The following is a 23,953-nucleotide window of genomic DNA, read 5'->3' on the forward strand; positions in this document are numbered from 1 at the left end:
CCTGTATGCAACAACTGAAGCATAGTGCAAAGGATTCCAGAAATTCAATGAAAGGAAAGCATTTTAGGTAGACCACATTTTATCTCTGCCTCTTACTGTGTTACCTTGGGCCAATTCTTTAACCTCTCTGTTCCTCAGGATCCTTATCTATAAAATTGAAAGAATAAAATGCACCTCCTAGAGCTGAACTGAGGATTGATGGGTCAACACAGGTGTGGTTCTTACAATATTAACCTACTGCCAGATATTAACTTTATCTAAACAATAGTTAAAATGTTTTCCTCTTGACTTATTTCCCCTGTTTTCTCTTAAAAACAATACATTTTGGCACATTTAATTTTCTTTTTTTTCTTTTCTTTTTATTTTTGTTCAAGTACAGTTGTCTGCATTTTCCCCTCCACAACTCCCTCCCCCACCCCAGCTATCCCCACCTCCTTCCCCTGATTCCAAACCACCTTGGTTTTGTCCAGGTGTCCTTTATAGCTGTTTCTGAAAACCCTTCACCCTTCTCCCCTTTATCCCCACCCACCTCTCCTCTAGTCACTGTCAGATTGTTCTTAATTTCAATGCCTCTGGCTATATTTTGCTTGCCTGTTTGTTTTGTTGATTAGGTTCCACTTATAGGTGAGATCATATGGTGTTTGTCTTTCACTGCCTGACTTATTTCACTTAGCATAATGTTCTATAGTTCCACCCACACTGTTGTAAAGGGTAGGGGATCCTTTCTTTCTGCTGCATTGTATTCCATCATGTAAATGTACCACAGATTTTTGATCCACTCATTTACTGATGGGCACTTAGGCTGCTTCCAGCACTTGGCTATTGTAAATTGTGCTGCAATGAACATTGGTGTGCATAGGTTCTTATGGATTGGTGTTTCAGGGTTCTTAGGATATAATCCCAGCAGTGGAATTGCCAGGTCAAAAGACAGTTTCTTTTTAGTTTTAGTTTTTTTTTTGTTTTTTTTCTTTTTAGTTTTAGTTTTCTGAGGAAATTCCATACTGTTTTCCACAGTGGCTGCACCAGTCTGCATTCCCACCAACAGTGTTCTAGGATTACCTTTTTTTCACATCCTCTCCAACACTTGTTATTTGTTGATTTGTTTATTATGGTCATAAAATTCCTAGAGGAAAACATAGGCAGGAAAATCTCAGATACTCCACACAGCAATATTTTCACCGATATGTCCCCTAGAGCAAGGGACATAAAGGAAAGAATAAACAAATGGGATCTCATCAAAATAAAAAGCTTCCGCATGGCTAAAGAAAACAGCATTAAAATGAAAAGAGAATCAACTGTATGAGAAAACATATTTGCCAATGATGCCTCAGACAATAGTTTAATCTCCAAAATAGTTTTCTGTATTAGTAGCTTTGCAGGTGTAACTTTTTTCCTCTGTGTTAAGTTGTAAAGTTGTTTTTCAAATGAACATAAAGTTTGCTTTTTATAAATGTAAAACTTATCACTCAATTTTAGGTCACAAATACAGATATAAAATCAGAGAATTTATAATACATGCTACTTCCACCAAATAGCTCCTCATGCTTTAAAATATTCTCATATATTATATGTTTTCTGTCTTTAATTTTTCAGGCAGAGAATTGCCTCTACTTCAACTTTGAATCAATTCTGTGAGCAAACTTCATAAGTTATTCCATGATATGCTTTGTTTAAATGTGTTCTTGTAATCCAGTAATTCTGTTTTTACATTAGGGGACAAATTTATTGAATTTGACTGGATGAATTTATTTTTCATAAGCCACACTATTTTATTGCTTTTAATTCCAATATTGTGTGAATAGTTACAGATTTTTCTTTCATAACATGTATTTGTTAATATACTCAGAACTGATATGATTGAGAATAATTTCCAAGCATGTTCTTCTAATGATGTTTGAAATGGATTACAATGTTTGAACTCACATATTATCCCCAAATTACTGTAACTTGATAAATAATGAACAGCATTTTCAAATTAACCAATGACCACGTTCCCTAAAATAAATAGTGCAGGAAACTTGATATTTTAGATTCCTTATTTCTTACTAAAAATTTCCTTATTTCTTACTAAAAATAGTATTTATTATGTATTTTTAATGTCAAGATTTATTTTATTTCTACTGGAGGAAAGAGGAAGATAAATAGAACTGTTTTCCAATTTGCTCTCCACTATATACACACACGCCCACACAAATATACACACCAAAATCAAAACAAAGAATCAAAATCAAAACACTCTCAAACTGCACCAATATTTTGTATTTTGACCAAAAGAAAAGTTGGGAGGAAGTGCAAAATGCAGAAACAAATGACTGAAAAATGCTAAAAAACATTATTAATATACAAAATACTTATATAACTATAATAGTCACAGTTTATGTTCTCTATGTCTGCAATACTTTAGAAGACATAGCTAAACCTACCCATGCCAGCTCCCCAAAACCAGAAAAGATTTCAGTTAGCTTCATTGTTTGATGTCTCATAAAAATTTTCTAGGAGATCTGAAACATTCTCGTCATCGTCAGTGTCTTCTGGTGTTGGTGCTTTGCTATCCATTGCCTTGGGAACTGTTTATCAAACTTCCTAGGGCTTGTTAAGCTATTAGTGCCAAGGTGACTTAGTATTTCAGGAGGCATTACTGTGATTGATTTAGCTTCTGCAGCACTGATAATTACAAAGGTATTAGCAGAAAGGGAAGCTTGGACTTCAGAATTATTGAAATGAACAATGGTCCCATCATCTATAATCATGTTTCCTTCTTCAATACCAGCTATATTATTTACGGCAAATTTTTTGAAGAACTCTGACTTTTTTTGCAATCAGTTGTTATCTATTCTACATACCACCTTCTTCTTTTTGCCAGTGGTACCCTTGCCCCCTCTCCAGAGCTGAACCTGAAATTTGGCTAACTTGTCTTGATTATGCTGTTGGTGAACCTAAAGCAGGGAGGGTCCTCTAACACCAGCCAGTGGCAAGAGCAAGGTGGCTACCTCAGTGCAGACAGAGGAAGACAACAGAGGCATATGTGTTCTTAATACAGAAGTAGTATGTGTTTAAATTACAATTTGGAAAAGCAAGATAGAGAAAATAAGTTTTAAATTTACTTTTACTCAGAGATAATCAAAATATATTTAGTTCATATTGTATGTATACATTTGTATATATTTTTAAAAAGTAGTAATGAGATCATACAACATATTTTGTATAATTTTTATTAAGTAACAAATAAATATATTTTCATGCCATTTAAATAATCTATGACATGATTTTAATGGCTATATAACCTCTTATCTTACATAAGTCACACTTTTAAAAAACAATTTAAATTTTTTAACTTTTTTATAAATTTACTTTTTGTAATAAATGATAAATCTTAGCCCATTTACAAAAGAATAATCATAACTTGCTTTTATTGAATGTCTATTATGTGTTAGGCATTTTACATACATATTCCTTAGTTTATATGATTGTTTAATTTGCAAATGATGCAGACACCAGGCAGTGTCTGTGGCATCATGGATGTGATTTGAGACATTCACACAGACTACTGAGTCCTGTGTGGAGGAAAAGGGATGGCATGGCTACCCTCTCAAGGGGAGGGTGCCTTGGAGCGGCCTGGCCACTCTCTCAAGAGGAGAGTGCCCCAATCCTTCCTTCACAAGGGTTTTTATTAGCTTTTAATTTGCCCAGGAATACAGGTAAAGTTCATTAATCATTGTCAGGCAGTAAAGATCAAACAATAGATAACATACAAAGAACTCTTGAGGGCCTATTCTGAGTCAGGGTCTGTTAGCTAGCTGGCTACAAAACTCTGGGAAGCAAACTCATTTCCTGCCTGGACCTTTATCATTTAATTAAGAGCATTCTTAGCAAAGCAGGTTTCACAGGATTTTACATATTCTTTCTCAGGTCTGATCACCTGGGAAACCCACCCTTTCCAGCACAGGGCTGCACCACCTTCTGTCATTGTTTCAGGATTAAGTTGGGCAGAGGGAGCTAGACAGCCAAGAGATTGGAAGACTTCTGGCAGGTAGAATGAGAATTCAGACTTTGTCAAAGCCGAGGGGCGAAGGTCCATCACCCCCTTTTTCTGTAGCCCCCCAAGTCCTTTCTTGGGGGCCTCCACGTGATCATGTCTGTCTTAGATCATTCCTCCCTTGGGGAATCTTACCCATCATTGGCTAACTGATCAAGCATTGGGGGCCAGTTATGAAAAGAGGAGCAGAAGAAGTGCTCCTGCCAGGGAGATAAGCTTTGTTTCCTTAGTGGCTTCTGGTCCTAAAGCCTCTCACTCAGCCTTAGTCATGGGGGGTTACAGCTCCAGGGAAGTTCCCAACAGCAAAGACTATTACCTTCTTATTATAGATGAGGAAGCACATTACAGATTAAAAAAAAAATGAGTGGATTTTTTTTTTCAAATTAAGAAATACCTAGAAAATGTGGTAGCTTGAGTTCAAAACCTAGCAGACTGATGCCAAAGCCTGGTTTCCTCCAGCTTTAAATTGTTTGCCAGTAAATTATTAACTTCTAAATTTCTAGAAGTAAAATAAGTATTTCAAAGAGAAAATCCATTCTAAATTATTTTCTATATCATCCCAACCAAAAAGACTATTTGGATTCTTGTCATACTCAAAAGATTTATTTAAAAAACCTCTTTACCAAATTGCAAAAATCTTTCTTATGGTTCATAAAATCAAAATTTTTCATTATTGTTACCTGTTGTAAGTTTAATTAATCACCACATCCTAATAATTTTAATGAATATTTTCCTCTTGATGAAAGATGCTTCTGATATATCTACTATTCTAATCTCCCATAACTTTTAATCAGTCAGCATTTCACAATGAATCAATTATTATTTGGCCACTTATTGATGAAATAATGTGGAAATTCACAATATCTCTCCCAAAATGTGCAGAAATTAAGTTTAATGTTTTTAAAAAATATTTGAGTCAATTTATTACTTTATTTATAAAAACATTACACATTAAAGAAAGTTACTTGGAAAAATAAAAATAGGCAAAAGCCAAAAGGAAACAAAATTCACTTAGATCCATACCCCAGAGATATGCAAAACCTGTGTTTGGTATAGCTTTTATAAAATTTTATGAGTACCAATATTTGTCATAAATGTGCAGTACCATTATTTAAAATGATTATAAAAGTAATCTAAATACATGATAAGAAAAGCAACACTATTGTATAATAGGAAGTGAAAAGTCTTCTAGACATCATTCTCTCATCCTTCTTTCTATGTGCAGAAGCTTTTGACTCTTTTATGTTCAGTCTTCAGATAGCTACTTTCATAACTCCAAATATTAATCTTATAACTCCATTATTAATTTATCAATGCATTTCCAAAGTATGAAAGGAACTTAAGCTGTTTGTTCTGAAAAGGCTCATTTATAGGTTGTATTAAATGTTAAATTCAGTGGCATGTCATGAAATCTGAGTTTCTTTTTACCAGCAGTGGTAACCAACTCTCACTTACCTGCACTCAGCCAGTAAAAGGGAAATCAGGAAGTTCAATAATTCCCACTCTCATGTATTTAACTTAGGAGTGAATTTGTGATATGTGTATCAAATTTTCTTCATTATATTGTTATTAAACTAAATTTAATTTTACATAACTGATGAATAAGGTCTATATTAAAATATTGGAAGTGGAAGTGGGGAACTGTTTCTATAGCTGTGCATTGTCAACCTATATTGCCTAGAAATATAATTTGTTTAAAATTAGTATTTTAATATTAATATAACTTGATTTTAATTTAGAGGAAGCACACTTCTGAATGTGAAAGTTACAAATACATGGTTTAAAAAACAGATTTTTAAAAAATAAATTCAGGATATAACTATTCTGGTGAATGGAAGACAAAATAGCCAAACTAATTTGGAGCCTTGTTTTCATTACTTTTAGTCTCCATCTTCTCATCCTGCTGTCAGTTAATAAGTTTAAGGAAATGAATCAAACAAAAATCCAGAAAGAATATTTTGTTTGGACCAAGTGACCTGGGTTATAAATATACAAATTTTTTCAATGCTATGATTCCTTAAACTACCTAAAACATTTTGCCTCTGCTGAAATTTAAACACTTCTTTACCAAGAGTGGTATTACTGCTAAGAGCCTGTTAGTGACATGTTAGTAAGATATCTTATTCAAACATATATATCATTAAAATACATCTTTTTTCAATTAAATCAACTGGTGTTTTAATTCTGGTATCACCAGATGGCATTAACAGAACTGTATTTACAGCTCAAATATGATAACTTTATTCAAAATAGACATCTACCTTAAATTTCTCCTTATTTCTTAGGCTTATTTGCTATTATTTTTTTTATCTATACATTTTTATACTTTTGGTTCTGACTCACTCATACCCACCCCTTAAACAAAGTAGAGAGGCAGTATGCCCCACTTTATCCCATACACTATAATCCTGGCACTATATCAGAAGTCAAAATCTCCTCAACTTTCTCCTCCATCAGCTTTTAATTCCTTAGGAAAGGGAGAGTTCAATTGTAATGCTCCTTTTCACTCAGCCCATGCCACATCATTAACATCTTATTTGCCCTGCCATTCTTTTCATGTTCCTAACTTTCTGGGTAATTTTGGAGAAACAGTCTCTCTTCACTGAAAAGAGGAAAAAAAAAATGGTTACAAGAAAAGGTCCAATATATTGGCAACATTTAGTACCCTGAATAATGACTATTTCCCAACCAGAAATTTTCTTCTTTTCACTCACTGAGCCTCATTCTTTCTATCCTATGTTATTGTCATTTCTTTCTTTTTTTAGTTTTCTTATTATATTACCTTTATATTTAAATATTAAATATCTTCCAGTATTCTCATTTCTTCCAGATTAATACATTGAATGAGGTATTGTATTAAAAAAATACTTAGTTGATCCTTTTCATAGCTACTAGAACAAAGAATATCAGCCTGAGATTTTCTGTCTCAGAGGTTAGGGTGTGAGTTTAATTTAAATTCACTTGGTTTAGAGTGTCTCTCTATTAGTTTTAGATATTATATTATGATTATTGGTTTTGGTGCTGTTTAGCACCAAAAGAGAAATCACTAGGTAAATGTTGAAAGAATAGTGCATTATGAAAATATTATTTTATTTATTCTGACCTTTGGTTATCTAAGTTCTTTCATTCTTAAAAACTGAATTCATAATTTTTGGCTTGCCCATTTTTACCCTGAACTTTATGGTATAATTCCTAAGAGTTATATCAAATCAAAGCCTCCAAAGGTAATATAATAAAATACATTATGTTTCCAAATAATGTGTGGTGACTTCATCACAAATTTTATGGCACATGAATAGTGCTATGTAGGTTTCTGTGTTAGTTTGTGTCTATGGGTTGATTACTTAAGAAAAAAATTAAAGATAATAAGCTATTAAATTTTATACAACATCTTTTCTCATGAAACACATTTAGGTCTGTTTCCAAAATATAATCAAGTCATGATGGTACAGATTTATTTATTTTTCCTTATCTGTTAAAAGTCTTATCAATATTGCATCTTTCCAGTAATCATTTGACTTTTTCTTCCTTTTTTCCTTTCTGGGAAACATGAGGAACAACCATAACTGGAAGCATATAAACTGAGATCAACTTACTGTCACTTGGTCTGATTGCTCTTGACATTTTTGGTGAATTTTAAGTAGATAGTGTGAAAATATGTAACTTCTTTTTTGCTTTTAGTGCTCATTTATAATTTAGGACACTTTATGGAATGGCCTGGGGGTGGTGATAATTTGAGGAGGAACACTAGGGCATGAAATACAATTATAAGTAAAAAATAGTTTCCCCTACAGAAGAATTAAAGAATCATATCAGTTTTTATCAATATATCTTCTGTAAGCCATTTAAATAATCTGTGAAACAAAGAGATTTAAAATGAAGTTTAGGCTAACTTTCATATAAAAGACAAAAACATATATAGTTAACCCAAACTCTGTTTAATCTACCTTTTCTCTTTGGTCTCTGATGCTTAGGAATACACACTTTACTTCTGTCTGGACACTTCTTATATCTGATCCTAAAGAAGATTATCTATTTAGTTATAAAGATATACTCTGATAAACCCAAAGAGTTAAGAAAATTTGCATATATGCAACATGTGAATAAAATATAATTTTCTCTCCTTCAACTGTGTTTATTAAAGTTCCATTGATTTTTAATGACACAAGTAACAATAGAAAAAGGAGAAAATTATATTAATAGGAGTTCACATTAAAATTTATCAATAAACCTATTAAAAGATATATTATCTCATTAGTTGTCAGGGGACTATGAATAAAACAATAATGAATTTTTCCCTATAACCAGATTGGGAAAAGTGTTACTCCTGGTAAGAGCTGAAGCCCATAAACCATTTGCATTCTGGCGATATCTATAATTATAAATATATATAATCTCTGACCAACCTTATACAAATACAAGTAGGCAAGAATACAGATACCAAGTTCATGTATTCTTGTACTGTTTGTCCTAGCAAGCAAATGCAAGCCACCAAAATATCCATCAATAGAAAACTGGATAAATATGTTAATCTGCTTGATGGCAATCACACTGCTATTAAAAGTATTAAATCCTCATCTACTGATCTGGAGGACTACTTTCATAAGATTAAAAAAGGCAATAATATCAAAGCATTTCAATATTCTTATACCTGTGTATATATCCACATATTTTTACATGCACATGGAGTTTTACTTAAGACATCTTTCTATTGTCTTACTAATTAAAATGAGCACCCATTACTCCAAATAGAAAATTGTAAAGGTTACTAATAAAATAAACTAAAACATACATACAAAGAAGCAGTCAGCTCAGTATAAATTCCTTCAACTAACATACTCTAAGCAGGCACCAAAGATGTATAATTGCATGGAAGGACTTAGGCTGGCTACCTACCACCTTTTCAAGGGAACCATGTAGTGTTTGTGGAAAACTATGTAGGTATCTGAGCATCCTCTGAAAACTTGACTATTACCTCAAGATAAAAGACCAAATTTTCATTATTTATTTATTTATTTATTTATTTTACTTTTTATAACATATTCTGGCCCGCCAAGGCCTATACCAAGGCCTCTGTTCTATCTAGCTATAGAACAGAGGAATGGAAAGTCTTGCTTGGCTGTTATTTTGCTGGTCTGGATGGAAAATGTAGTTGATTTATCAGAAGACCATGCACATTTTGGGAGAGCAGGTTATAGTTTGTTTGCATCAAGAAAACTTAGTAACCTTAAATCAGTACAGTCTTTTTATCATAGTGTTTCCTGGTAATTTTTTTTAAAAAACATACGGTTGTGCTTAGTTACTTTTTCTGAAGAATAAAGTTCTCTGGCCTTAGAAAAAAACAAAAATTCTATATTTTACAGAATTATCTAAATGTTACTAAAATGGAAAATGAAATTAATTAAAATGGAAACTATATTTTGATTTTAAGTGGCATACATTAATCCAAATTAAAAACAATAAGTTTAATAAATTAGCTAAAATTAGTGAAATTATGCAACATATTGAGAAGTGCAGAAAATTTAGTATCTTTTAAAAAAATGACAGAATTTGGTCTATTCCAGAGGCTTTTTACAATCTTCCTTAGAGTTAAGAACCAAAAGCACTAACTCAGCCTTACTAGTAAATTAATGCTGAGTAATAACAGTCTATCTAAAGCTAAGAATACTTTGAAACTTATTTAAAAAGAAAATAGAGCAGTGATGACATTAAAACATTATCTTAGCATGTTTCAAAGACCAATCATTCAAATTTTACAGATTCTTTATCTACAATAAAAGCAGAAGAAAAACTTTTTGATAAATAAAGAAACATGATGAAGAACACACTAATAAGTGTTAGAGCATACTTAGTGAACACTAACACACTGTTAGTGAAAAACACACTAAGAAGGACCATAATCCTTGTTGATTCATTTATAGTTAGTTTTGGCATTCTCTTTGCTTGTAGAGTATATAACAGGTAAATATTGGGTGCACCCAAATATCATATATATGATTAAATACATTTGGAATAAAAAAGAAGGGCAATGGAGCTAAATACAAAAAATGTTATTTTCAAAGAGCACAATCAAATAATAACTGTTAATGGGCTTCAAATCCCTACCTAAATGTTTGAAATCAGAGGTTAATCTCATTTTTTAATGATTTTATTTATTTATTTTTAGAGAGGGAAGGGGGAGGGAGGGAGAGAGAGAGAGAAAGAAACATTAATGTGTGGTTGCTAGGGGTCATGGCCTGCAACCCAGGCATGTACCCTGACTGGGAATCGAACCTGCGACACTTTGGTTTGCAGCCCGTGCTCAATCCACTGAGCTACACCAGCCAGGGCCAATCTCATTCTTTATCTTAGAAAGATGATAGGAAAGAAGTTTGATTTAACAAATTTATTTCTCATTATTATAATATGTTTTATAAAATATGCAGGTGTTTTGTTGTTGTTTTAAGCATGCCATTAACTAAAGGAAAAATAGTGTAAACATGTGTGTACATAGGTATAGTTCTATCAGAAGGAAAATTCTGGGATTGGTAATTAGTCCACACCCTGAATGCTTGAATAACCAATATATCTTTACTAGAGAGAATCTATCAAAAAAGCATTCACTTAATTATCTTTCAATGATCTTAATGTGATAATTAAAACAGGAAATTCACAAACATGCATTACTGAGCAAGAGAAATGTACTGGAAATAGCCTTCCAACTCTACATTAATGTATTACTTTCGATAAGAGAGAAGGCAGGAACATATGTATTTATAACCCTGAATCAACAAATTCATTTATAGTTCATGATAACAACTGGCTCATTTAGTAAGTGTTTTGTCAATTCTATCACAATTAAATCAACAATTGGAAGCTCAAATTGTAACAAAGAAGAGACAGCAATGAAAGTGAAGCTTGAGAGTTGGGTGGAGAGATCAGAGATGTTATAAGTTATACGGTACCTGCCATTTACATGTAATTAGAACTGGTAATGTTAAAATAAGGAAGAATGAAACTAGCTATCTATATAATGAAAAAAAAATATCTTTGGCTAAAACATTCAGGAAAAGGAGACAGCTATAAAAGGTACAAAAATTGTTTCTAAGAACCATTTTGTGGCTACTATATGACAAAAGCATCCTGACTGTTCAGTAAGAAACTACTTAAAATTGCCAACAACAGTAGTTCTGAAAATGTTACACCTTACACTTTCTCCCTATTTTTCAGGTCGTCTCTCTGCAGTGACATAGTTTACAAAGCAGTTTTTAAAAATGTGCTATTGCCACTTGTATTCATGTGTTTATGTAAACCAAGGATCTAAAAAAAATCCAAAAAACTCTAATACAAAGCAGAACAAGGAATTTGTAGAAACATTGCTTATAACAGTTCTCTTTCATCCAGAACAATTTTCTAAAGTTTACCTGTTCAGTGTGTGTGTGTGTGTGTGTGTGTGTGTAATATTAATATATAATATATAGTGTATATTATATATTGCACAAACAGATTGCAGTTCTTTATTTATTCAGACAATGTGAAACATTATTTTTATTCACATATATAATGTGGCAATTAATGCAACTTTTATGTGAAGATATAAAACAATTTATTTTCTATTTATTTATTTGTTGTCTAGTCCTTTCCCTTCTCTTCCTATCCAAAATTACTGATCTTTTATACCTTTAGAAATATATTGATAAAGGCATGAAAACATTGATGTAGTCATTACATAACCTTTTATGAATAAGCGAAGTGAACCCACTGGGGCAAAGTGACCTAAGATCTTATGATTAACTAGTTCCTGAGTTGGAACCCTATTACATGTTTACTGACCTATGTGGGTGTCCTACTAAGTCTCACTTCTGTCTTGCTCTTGACATGAAAAGAAACTAAGGCAACATGAATTTTCAAAAATGAAATTAAAATTAAAGAATGTGCCAAGAAACGGAGCAAGAAAGAAATGAGATTGCTCTGAGGTTAGTCTACTGATAAAAGTTTTGCTCTTATATGCACTTTAAAACTACTCACCTCTTACAATTACACTTGTATACTCTTGATTTAATATTATAGATAATCAGAATGCCTGTCTGAGGTAATATTCAGCAAACTTCCTTTCTGATTGACATGCTTACTCATAAAAACAAAAAAAATTGACAAAACAAAAAAATTATATTTTTTATTAAATTCACTTTTGAACTTCCATCAAATTTGCTTTAATTTCTTTAGAACACCAAAAAATACATTCAGTACTTGTTTTTAAATTTTCCATATTATATCAATAGAAATGTTTACTGTTTAGTTATTTTTAACTCTTAGTGGTGGTGGCTGTTGTTACCATTTTCTTTTTTACTCCCAACCTCCTTCTGAAGAAGGTAGGCAAATGTTGAATTTCCTTTTCCTTGAATTAATTGATAGGATGTCAGATATTTTGTCAGTGTTTATAGTCCATTCTTTTGTTTCTTTGCTCTGCTAGACTAATGTTTTAAAAACCTAAGGAAGTGCCTTTTCTCTTATTTCTGACCCTTTCACGCAATTACTGTGATAGATAGAACATAGTTCCTTCCCTTTGGACATCCCTTATCCACAACTCAGCTTTTTGGTCTTAAATTTCAGTCCGCATCATGGGGTTGAAAGAAATGTTTTTAATAAATGTCATTGAGTAACTGAGGTAAAAAAATAAAACCTTCACAAATGTTAGAAGTGCTATAAATGTGCAGGATCATTCCTAGATAGAAGCTTTCTAATGGCATTTATTGGGGTGACATTGGTTAACAAACTCATACAGGTGCCAGGTGCACAATTCCACAACACATCATCTGTACACTGTATTGTGTGTTCACCACCCCAAACTGGATGGAATCTAAGATTCAAGCCAAAGGAATTTTTAAGAGGAGGTTGTAGTTAGGGGGATAAAGCATTCTTCTTTTCTCTTTTAAAGATTTTATTTATTTATTTTTAGAGAGAGAGGAAAGTAAGGAGAAAGAAAGAGAGAGAAACATCAATCAGTTGACTGGTTGCTTCTCTCATGTCCCCCAGTGGGGACCTCGCCTGCAACCCCAGTATTTGACCTAATGGGGAATTGAACCAGCGAATTTTTTTTTGGCTTGCAGGACAACACTCAATCCACTGAGCCACACCAGTCAGGCCAAAAGCATTCTTCATGTGAATGTATATTTAGTGCCATGCACTAGGCTGAGCATGTTAGATAATGATCCTGAATCTGAGAAACATGAGTTAAGCTATCACCAAAGGCAGTCAAGCAAGGAGAAAAAAAACAGTCAGATAGGACATGAAAAAAATGCCAGTCAACCTGAGGTATAGGAAAGGAGGAAAAGGAAAGAAAACTTGTCCTTGGCAATTTATAAGTTTTCTGTCAGTAGTGCTTTGTTTCTCTCTTTACCCTGAAAAGCTCCAGCAGTGTGCAAAGTGTCATCCTTCCTTTGACCATCTGTGTCCTCCCCCAAAATGCATCGTTGGACTCATGACTCACAAGCTCTGCCAACTTCTTAGACCAACTCCTCTCCAACACTTTGCCTTTGCCACAGTGCCCATTCCCTATGCATGGTCCTGCCAAGGTGAATACCACCTGCAAATACTCCTCTACCTTTTTTCCTTTCATCTTTTTCACTCTCATCTATAATTAGATGGTTGTCTAAAGAGGCTAAAGTTACCTGTTCCCTATGTCTCATAGAAAGAGCCAGATAATTACGTGCTTTTTTCAACATTAGTTAGTCATGGTTGTATCTTTTCCTTAAAGCCTTTACTATTTTGAAATTTAAATTATTGCAATTTTATCAATGTTATCTTGATAATTTACATCATCAATATTAACAATAGTTTGATTATATTGTTTTGCTGAAAAGTTATAGTATAAAAATATGCTGAAAGTGAATAAATTTAATATATTTGTCCCATGACCTGGGGCAGATGTGTTGATTTGCATATCCTTTCGAAACAGCACTGTCCCCAGTTTCACACCAAGGTGACATTTAGCACCTACTAAGTACTTGATGGAGAGTCACAGAAGAGCAGCTCCAGACTGAATCAGCTATAACTGCTGTTTCCATTCAGGATGCCTTGAGTTACACTGGCGAGCCAAGATGGCTTGAGCTGATGCTGCTACTAAGTGCCACATCTGACATTTAAAAAACACAGGATCTCTGCAGCAGGATCAGTCACTACAACACTGTGGAGCAACTTGAAATGGCTTAGAGGGAAAATATATTTTCGGATATAAACAGCAATATTTTACATAATAGCAATTGACCTTCAGCAACTCAAATTAAAAAAGAACAGTTTTAGTTCACAATAATATTAATATGTAGTTGATAAATAGTTGCAAATTAGTTGCTGGGAGAAAATTGCTTCGTGGGTTATTAATATAGAGAAGGATGTTTTGGGTTAGTACTAGCCAGAGATTAATTTTTTTGACATTTACATCATACCTCTGAGCTTTAAGAAAATAAAAATGGAATCGAACCATGTCAAGTGAGTACAAATGAGAAGATGTTGCTGAGAGCTGCATGAACACCTCAACACCTAAACCCAAATTAACACAAGAAACTGGGAATCTCAATCCCACCTGTGAATCATGCTGAGGGAGGAAATACGGAGGGTTTATTTAGAAAATCTTGGCAGTAGGAAAGTAGGGGGAAAAAAACTTCAAAAATGCTAATTTATTTTGCTAAGGAGCTAGCTCATCAAGACTAGTAGACACAGGAAGGATTTCAGACTGTCTCATAAAGTGGCTTACAATCAATTGCAAAGCCAGACATATTAGTCTAAAATCAAAACATTATTGCTTTTAGTCACTGAGCATTACTGAGCACAGCATGCTATAGAAAGATTGCAGGTCGCCAAAACTGCTTGGCTTTGGCAGATTTTTTAGCTTTTACAAATGATAAAAACACATGCAGAGCAGTAGCTTTCCCTTCAAGCAAGTTTCTATTAGATGATCACCTTAAATTGCAACTTAAAACTTTGTTGTTGAAATAGTTTATTTTCTTCCAGATTCTTCCTGCAACTCTTCTTCATTACTTTAAGTGATGTATTTCTCACCAATCATAATATTCATACTGGAGTTCTAGCACTAAAACAGAAGTCATTTCCTGGGGGGAACAAAAGCATACATATTGTCGCTTTTGAAAAAAATTCATTAAAACACTAGCATCTGTGACTCTCAAAAGTGAAATAAAATATAAAGCTTGCTAAGGCATAAAAATACCTGTTCTCCAAATTACAGGACTTGAGAACTACAATTTTGTTGCTGAGGCTGTTGAACATTTTAAGGAGTACTTCTAATCCCCTTTATAGCTTTGTGCTGAATGCAGAAATACTGTTCTCTAGTGAAGGAGTTATCTTACAAGTGTTAAAAAGTGTTACTTAGCTTTTTCAAGAAAATGGAGAACTTTGTGAACTTCTTTTATTATTCTCTGTCCTACCCCAAATAGATATGTATTTTATCAACGTTAGTTGAGGTATTGTATAAAATTGACTTTGAATATCAAACAAATAACCCCTGGCTAGGGCTGTAGCCTTAACTACACACACATGCACAAAACTGCCCATATTTTGGTAAGCTATTTCAACAAAGGTAGTGTTAGAGGCAAAAACTAGTTTCTTGTTTCAGTACTACTGTGAAATAAGCTGCTTTCTTATAAATAAACCATGAAAATTGTTAACTTTGATGTTCACTATGAGTCAAAGAAGAATTATACCTCTGAAATACTCTGCTTGTCCACTTTAGTTACCATTACAAAGAGACCATGATTCTAGAAACAAACTGGGGTCATGCAAGTCCAGTGTCCCACAGAAGCTATCAGTGAGAAAATTCCCTAATGAAAAGGTCAGTATAAAGCAAAGATCATAATTAAAATGCTTTTAGCTATTTTGGAGTCATAATTTCTTTTGTTCATGCTTCTTGAGACTTCTTGCCTCTTTTCTAAGTAAAACAAATAAACAACTCCATATACATCTGAACCTACCACATTATTGTGTGTATCTCCAGTCCAATTTAGAAATTTCATCTTCAGTTACTATTCTGGGTGGTTTGGGCCCTGTCCTAGTTTGTCTTTCTGAAAGTAATTCTCACTTTTATCTGTTCTAACTCTGACCTGTGCTCAAAATGCAACTTCCTGTCAGGTCATGGGTTTCTAACAGTCTCTGCCTAAAGCAACTATTTGAAACCTGACTTTAGTTTGGAAGTCTCTTTGTAAAAAGAAAACTATAAATAAATAGGTACATTCAGATAAAAAAATAGTAGGAATTGGCAAATGTAAAGCTATTTTTACCTTGTAATATCAACTTTCAAAAATGAAATACTCAAAACACAGAAATAAACTGCCTAGAGAGACAATCTACTTCAATATTAACTAAAATTAAAATAAGAAAAAAGATCAACTAAAACAAAAACATGTTCATCATGCCCCCTTGTGAGGGCATGTACTTGGGTCACAGGTTTGATCCCCGGTCAGAGAACATACAAAAAGGCAGTCAATTGATGTTTCTCTCTCACATCAATGTCTCTCTCTCCCCCCACTTCCTATCTCTCTAAAAAAAGCAATAAAAATGTCCTCAGGTGAGGATTTTAAAAAATTAGATTTTATTTGATTGGCTTAATTCTTTAATTTTGGTGATTTACTAGTGTGATACAATAATTTATTGTAACTAATAATTACTCACAAAAAACTTTCTACATTAGAGTTGAGTGTTATTGATTTTAAACCTGGTCTGACATTAACATTGCTGTTTAACAGATAAAGCATTTATTAAGTTATATTATACTCATTGCCATACCATTTCCTCAAATGTACTTTTAAAAAAATATTTAAAGAAATTTTCACTTGGGCAAAATATATGTCTATTTCATTAATAGGTTTATCATTAAATTAAAACATTTTAAAATATAATGATATGGCTATTTTGCAAACTAGTCTTTGGACCTCAAGAGGATTCAGAATCAATTAAGATCTTGATTGGATCCAGCCTCTTTTCTAAAACTCCAGATTTCTCTGTTTTATTTGATGCTTAGAAAGACTTAAACCATTTATATGATAAAATATTTCAAAAGAATGCTAATAATAGGATTTATTTTTATATATCCAAACAGAATTAAAATAGTGTATGTCTGATATATTTGTATACCACAATACCTTGAGGATGTATAGTAATAGCAATAGATAACACTTACTGACCACTACTCTGGGCAAGCAACTCTGCTACGTGATTTACATACATTATTTTATTTAATCTTTATTCTACCACAAAAATGTCCATTTTACAATGAAAACAATGATATATAAAGAAAGGCCAGTGGTGGCTTGCTCAGGATAACATAACAAGTTCTTTGTGCTAAAGAGAACAGGATCTTTATTTGGTACAATCATATATTTCGTAAATACTAACTGGGCCTGTAACATTTTAAAATAACATTCTAGTAAATAAAAAAATGGTACTCTATTAGGCAATTAACCAACTTATATGATTCCCAAGAATATTAAATTTTCTATTTATAAATTTTCTTGAGTTCCAGTTGGAATTACATTGAAAATTACATTGAATTTCCAAATATGGAAAGTTTCTTTTCACATTGATTATATAATAAATTGAAAATAAACACCATTCATATACATTTTATTTTCAAGTGAATTTGGTAGTTCTACTTTTTGAGTGGGTGGTGTAAACAAACTTATTTTTATTTTTTCTATGAATTCAAGGGAACCAATTAGAATTCATTTTCCCATAGCTCCAAAAGAGTAGTGTGTGTGTGTGTGTGTGTGTGTGTGTGTGTGTGTGAGAGAGAGAGAGAGAGAGAGAGCGAGCGACAGAGAAAGAACCTACACATTATGCTAAGCAAAATAAACCAGACAGTGAAAGACAAATGCCATATGATCTCAGCTTTAACAGGAACCTAAACAATAAAATAAACAAACAAGCAAAATACAACCAAAGACACTGAAATAGAGAACAGGCTGACCAGAGGGGAGAGGAGAGGGAATTTCAGGGGAAAAGGGGAAGGGTTCACAGGAACAAGTATAAAGAACACGTGGACAAAAACTAGGTGGTGGTGGAAACGGGAAGGAGGTGGGAAGGCATGGAGGGGTTGGCTGTGATGGGAGTAAAAGACAGAAAACTGTACTTGAACAACAATTAAATTAAAAAATGTAAATGCCATTGGGACAGATAAAGTTGGCTTACAGTCACATTAAACTATATGTGACTGGGAGTGGAGTATATTTCAACCAGAGGGAGGTCAAACTTAACAGTTCCAGGGTTTCTGAATGGCAAGATCTAAAGGGAAATCAGAAAATTATGGTTAAGACTTTGGTTCCTACAGGAAAGGGAACCTGTGAATATCACTAAAAATGGTGGTGGATTTTATATCATCATCTAAGTTTAACATTTACATTAAGGGGAATTTTATATTAAAGCCTTAGGGTTATTGCAGGAAACTCAGGAAGAACAGATGTGTTTCTAGATAGCCCCAAACCAAAAACAAGGGAACTCTTGTTAGCAAAAGCAGCTACTTTTCTCTCTGAATCTTGTTCTCATGTTCTTATTCTTGTACTTTCCCACTCCCTCCTTCTACCTGCTGTTTCCTCTATGCTTCTCTCTTCAATTTCACTTCACTCATCTTACTCTGCATATTGGTTTTAGGTTGATTTTCTCTGTTTCTGCACATTTGATAACCAAGTTAATTGAACTAGGAGAATTCATCATTGGTCTAGTTAAGCTACTTAATCAGTTCTGGTTCTGATTCCAATATTCCTTGGAGAGATTGTGGTTGGTTAGGTAGAGTCTGATGTATAATGCTTGTCAAATCAGCTACGGCTGGGTTGGCACATCTTACATGGTGGGAGATGCTAGGGACCACCCGTGGGAATTGGGGTGACAGAATGTTTCAAGTATAATTTGTCATTGGGATTAATGCAAAGATCAAATAACAGGAGTAAATAAAATATGGTAAAATTTGGGTAACTAATATGTTAATAGCCCTAAAGACTAAGGATAAAAGGTTAAGAACTATTCCCAGATCATCCTGGCAAGGATAGTCAATTAGATCAGCTAGGCGTAAATACAATGTAAAATATATTTCTCAGGTTACTCCTGGATCTTATATGACAATAAATCTAATGACAAAAAATCCTCATAATGGAGAAAATAATCTTTCTTAAATTGATTGATAGTTTATTCATACAGAATAGATGAAAATGATCATTAGATCAGATATCTTACCTTTACTAAACTCTCCAATTAATGAATTTTCAGATGATGTGTTTGTAGCCATAGTCAAAGGTGAGTTTCAGATCAATTTTACATCCTCTGCAACCTGCATTTGTGGATAAGCCTGAGGTAGAAATCTTTGACTATATTTTATTTTTGCTTTTATATCTGAATCTATGACTTTTTAAATAATTCCCAGTTAAGCCTTATTCTAGAAAGCATCATACATACTCTGTAATATAGATCTATTTGTGATGTTCATAATGGTTCTTGTTCTGACTGTTTTAGAACTAAATTATTTTAACTCTTATAGCTAAAACAAGAAATGACACAATTGAGTGGAAACACTGATCCTGAATTGTTTCACATTTTCATGCTTAGAAACCCAGTGGAATTCTATAATTTACTATACAATCACAAGGTAGCTGCTCTTTGCTTTTTAGTCACTGAAGCTGTTTTTTTAAGAGAAATAAAATGGTTGGAATTTTCTGGTAGAATTTCATCTTTAGATTTTTCCAATCAATAATCAGCATTCATCTCCCTGATTGTATTTAACAATCAATGCAGAGTGAAATTTAGGTGGGGTGGGGGACTGACATTTTAAGAGAAATAAAGAATAGGAAACTATCCAACAAGTTAAAGAGGATTTTTATAGTAGTATAAGATGAACTGTATTCCATTTGAATTTAAGAAATTTTTTTTGTGCAAAAACAATACAGGTTTTACTTGAAAACTGTCAAACCCATCTTGATCTTCATCTGAGGGTCATGGAGGCCTGTGGCCCCCCCAAACCTCTTGCACATCACATATAGTTCCTCCAACTTCATGTAGGAGCTCCTTCATGGGCCAGTCCTCCATACCTAAAGAATATTAGACTTCCTGAAGCAAACCAAGAAGAATGGGACTTTCTCTTCACGTAACTTTTATATGATCTCTCATTAGCAGTGAAAAAAGTAAGAGACTAATCTTTTACTCATATTAAACCTTTATCAAACAAAGAGAAAATGAAAGAGAGAGAGAGAGAGAGAAAGAAGGAAAGGGAAAGAAGGAAGGAAGGAAGGAAGGAAGGAAGGAAGGAAGGAAGGAAGGAAGGAAGGAAGGAAGGAAGGAAGGCAATACTGTCAAGTTGCCAAAATTTGCCTTCTAGCCTTTAGCCAACTCTTTCTCTTGTCTCTCTGGGCCTCTGCTCCACACATCACATACTGTGATGGCTGCAAGGATCTCCATGTTTTTCTTCAAGCCTTATTCCATCAGTCTTCTCTCAGAAAAGGGTCTAACAACCTGATGTACACACTCATAATTTAGTAATAAATCTTTATACTTTTTCCATCCCTGTACCTTTCAATAAGCTGAGGAGCATGTAATCAAACAAAGAAACTCCAAGCCCTGGATCTAACAGATACTTTAAAAAATCCTTAGTACTTTCTCAGTATCTCCTCAAAATATGTCCCTGATAACTTTTAACCAGTCCATAGCTGTGGTGAGAACAATCTGTCCCAGAAATCATTCTCCAAATGGGGCTACTTTTTAACAGTTTTTAAAGGTTATGTGTTGATAGGCTGACACATTAGCTTTGTATATCTCCATAACAACATACCACAGACTGGGTGGCTTATACAGAAATGTATTTTCTCAAATTCTGGAGTTCCGAAGTTAAGGTGTCAGCAGGGCTGGTTTCTTCTGAGGTCTCATTCTTTGGCTGGGAGATAGCTGCCTCTTACTGTGTCCTCACATGGTGTTTCTCTGTGCATATGGACTCCTGGTGTCTCTCTGTGGGTCCAAGTTTTCTGTTCTTATGAAGACACCAGTCAAATTGGATTAGGACCACTTCAAAGACTCCATTTTCACATAATCTCTTCTTTAAAGGCTCTATTTCTGATAGTCATGTTCTTAAGGGTTAGGCATATGAATTTTGAAGGGACATAATTCAGCCCATAAGAGAAAGTCATTAAGACTATGATGAAAAGACATTAGAAGAGGCAGTGTAGAAAGTTTCAAATATCAGTCAAGGACTATTTGAAATTTTAGAGAAGTAGTCCAGAAATTACCTATTTATTATTTTTAAAAAACTTTTAAATTTTTATATACATGTCTATGCTTATATCAGCCATAGGTGAGGCCATCAACTCCAACCCTGCCCTCAGGTCCCACTATTCCTGAAGCTACAACCTAACCTCTACTGCCAGTTATTTGCCCCTGTTAAATGTAGCCTTTGAGAAGAGGATCATTCTGGAATCCTGAAGAGACCTGTATTATGTTGTTGCTCCTATGAGGCCATGATAAAATAAGGCATTACAGAAATGAGAAGCTATACATTTTGTATTTTACATAAATGTTTTGAGTGAGGTTGGTTGGAGAATATTGCAGAAACTTATTAAAAATAATCAGATGAGACTTTTTCCTCGCTTATTTATTTTCTTAACATTGGCATTCAGAAAGTTGCCTAAATGATAACATGCCGATCAGATGGAATTTTTCTTCAATATTTCAAAACTGCTGATTGAACACAAAGATTGCTGTAAATGTGAAAAAATGTCTTGCAAAATGTTGAAAGATTTTTGAATTTAAAATATTAGAGTGAACAAATATAATACCTAGGACACTGCTTCTTGCTTTGTTGTCTCCTGATACATATCTGGTTTTGAGTGCATCAGTCAGACTATGTACTTGCAGGGCACTTTGCACCTGCCTTTATTAAAGCATTCATTGCACTGTATAATAATCCTGCCTTCCCATGTTTTTGACCATTACTATGCTTCACACTGGGTTTATTTTCTATCCAAAGTATATAATGAGTCGTTTGACACTTGACAGACACTGAATATATATTTCTTGACCAAAAGATATAACAGGTATTTTCAATAGCAGTGCTGACACAACCAGCTTGCCATGGCCCTGTGCAAGCAATACTTATGAATAGAAAAGAGTGATCTTCGGTAACATTTTAGCCTTTGCCACCAATTCCAGAAGTCTGGATATCTATCCTCATCAATGAAAATGAATTTAAATTGCACTTATTTTCCCCATGCTAGGGGTTCTCAGAACAGTTCTGAAACTGGGAAAGTCTTGGGTACACTGGGAAAGGCTGATCAGCTTATAAAAAAGGGTTTTCTTTACTTAAACCCTATGAGGAAATATGACTATCTAGTTAAAAAGTTAAAAAAACCTGAAATTTACAGAGATAAGATCACTGTAAAATGAGGTTATTAATGTGTTTTCTCACTAGTTGTAAGGATTAAATGAGGTAGTATGTGTAAGGAATTCAGATTACTCGGTACATAGTATAATCCTAAAAGAGCAGTTGATACAGTTAAAAGTGTATTGACCTTCTACAACATAACCAGTACTCTATAAGATACAGCTTTAAGATGAGAGAATATAAAGGGCTTCACTGCATGTCCTTTGAGTCTGTGTCATTGAATAGGTAGTAAATGACCATTTCCAATAGACCACTGAAAATATAAATTTAGAACTCATATGAGCAGTCTGAAGTAAATATAGCCCATCATACCAGATAATGGTTGGGGAATATGGCAAGGTAGGAGTGGATTACTAAGTAGCTGTAAGGGAAGGGTTTGTGGTAAGAAGAGATTACTGCCAGGACAGCAATAATGAAGTATCAATTAAATGCTTTCAGGCATCTAGTCAGGGATGGCCACTAAACTTACTTTTATCAGGAGAGATAAAGTGCCAGCTCAATATGCATTATGCATGTTATTTAATGCCCAGGGGATGAAGAGGTGGGCTGCAATGGGGTAACAATAGGGAGCAAGAAGCAATTGAATTTATATGGTTCTTTAATAGCCTTCCAAACAGTTTAAAGCTTAAATTTCAAATTCAAAAATCTGGAAGGTTTTATGTGTTACACTGAAAAAATGAATTAGGTAGTAAAAGTGTACATATTTCTTTGATAATCCAGAAGGGACATCAAACTATTATGTTATATTTCATATTGATTTTTTTAAACCATGCTGACATGATGAGTTTAAAAGTTCTGGTTAATAAAGCATCTTATCTGATAACCATTTTGAGCAAGAGAAAGGTCAGTAAATCAAACAGAACAGAAACAAAATGGAACAAAATGCCAACACATCGTGACACTGCATGTACTTTAAAAATATTCCTATCTAAGCATTAATGCAAATAAGTAATTCACCAAGAACAATTCTTTGAGTTCACCATTTTTCCATTTTTTCATTAAAATGGATTCCTTACTTGGCTTATTTTTAATTAAGCCTGAGTTTCTACCATTAAGTTATATGTAAAATATATCATCAGAATTACTGGGGTGGAAGGTGTGGAGAAATCAGTAAAATATAGAGGAAGATATATTACTAAGTGGCAGCACGGGAGTGACAATTTCAAACATTCTTTGTAATGAGATATTTTATTTTATGTTTTAAAGATTTTATTTTATTTTATTTTATTTTTAGAGAGGGGGGAAGAGAGGAAGAGAGGGAGAGAAATATCAATGTGTGGTTGCCTCTCACACACCCCTTACTGGGGACCTGGCCCACAACCCAGGCATGTACCCTGACTTGGAATCAAACCTGTAACACTTTGGTCTGCAGGCCAGTGCTCAATCCACTGAGCCACACCAGCCAGAGCTGTAATGAAATATTTTATTACATCAGGTTGTATCAGGAAAGTTTAGGAAGAATACTTTGGAGGCATTGAGTTACTACCTGAAACCAACACAACCAGCTCATTCGCAAA

At 33.7% G+C, this 23,953-nt stretch overlaps 1 protein-coding gene, 1 long non-coding RNA gene and 1 pseudogene across 2 annotated transcripts in view; 1 reads left to right on the forward strand and 2 right to left on the reverse strand.

Moving 5' to 3' along the window:
* LRP1B (LDL receptor related protein 1B) overlaps positions 1-23,953 on the forward strand; it is a 1,792,671-nt gene that overhangs the window by 389,823 nt on the left and 1,378,895 nt on the right. The gene's annotated exons all lie outside the window — the stretch shown is intronic.
* On the reverse strand, positions 2,455-3,063 carry LOC114494030 (annotated as a pseudogene).
* On the reverse strand, positions 12,951-23,798 carry LOC118500121. Its single transcript, XR_004902652.1, has 2 exons — positions 23,746-23,798; positions 12,951-13,058 (listed from the first exon to the last, which is right to left on the reverse strand). It is a non-coding gene; the product is annotated as an uncharacterized LOC118500121 (long non-coding RNA).

The sequence above is a fragment of the Phyllostomus discolor genome, chromosome 4, assembly GCF_004126475.2.
Source record: "Phyllostomus discolor isolate MPI-MPIP mPhyDis1 chromosome 4, mPhyDis1.pri.v3, whole genome shotgun sequence".
Classification (NCBI taxonomy): Eukaryota; Metazoa; Chordata; class Mammalia; order Chiroptera; family Phyllostomidae; genus Phyllostomus; species Phyllostomus discolor.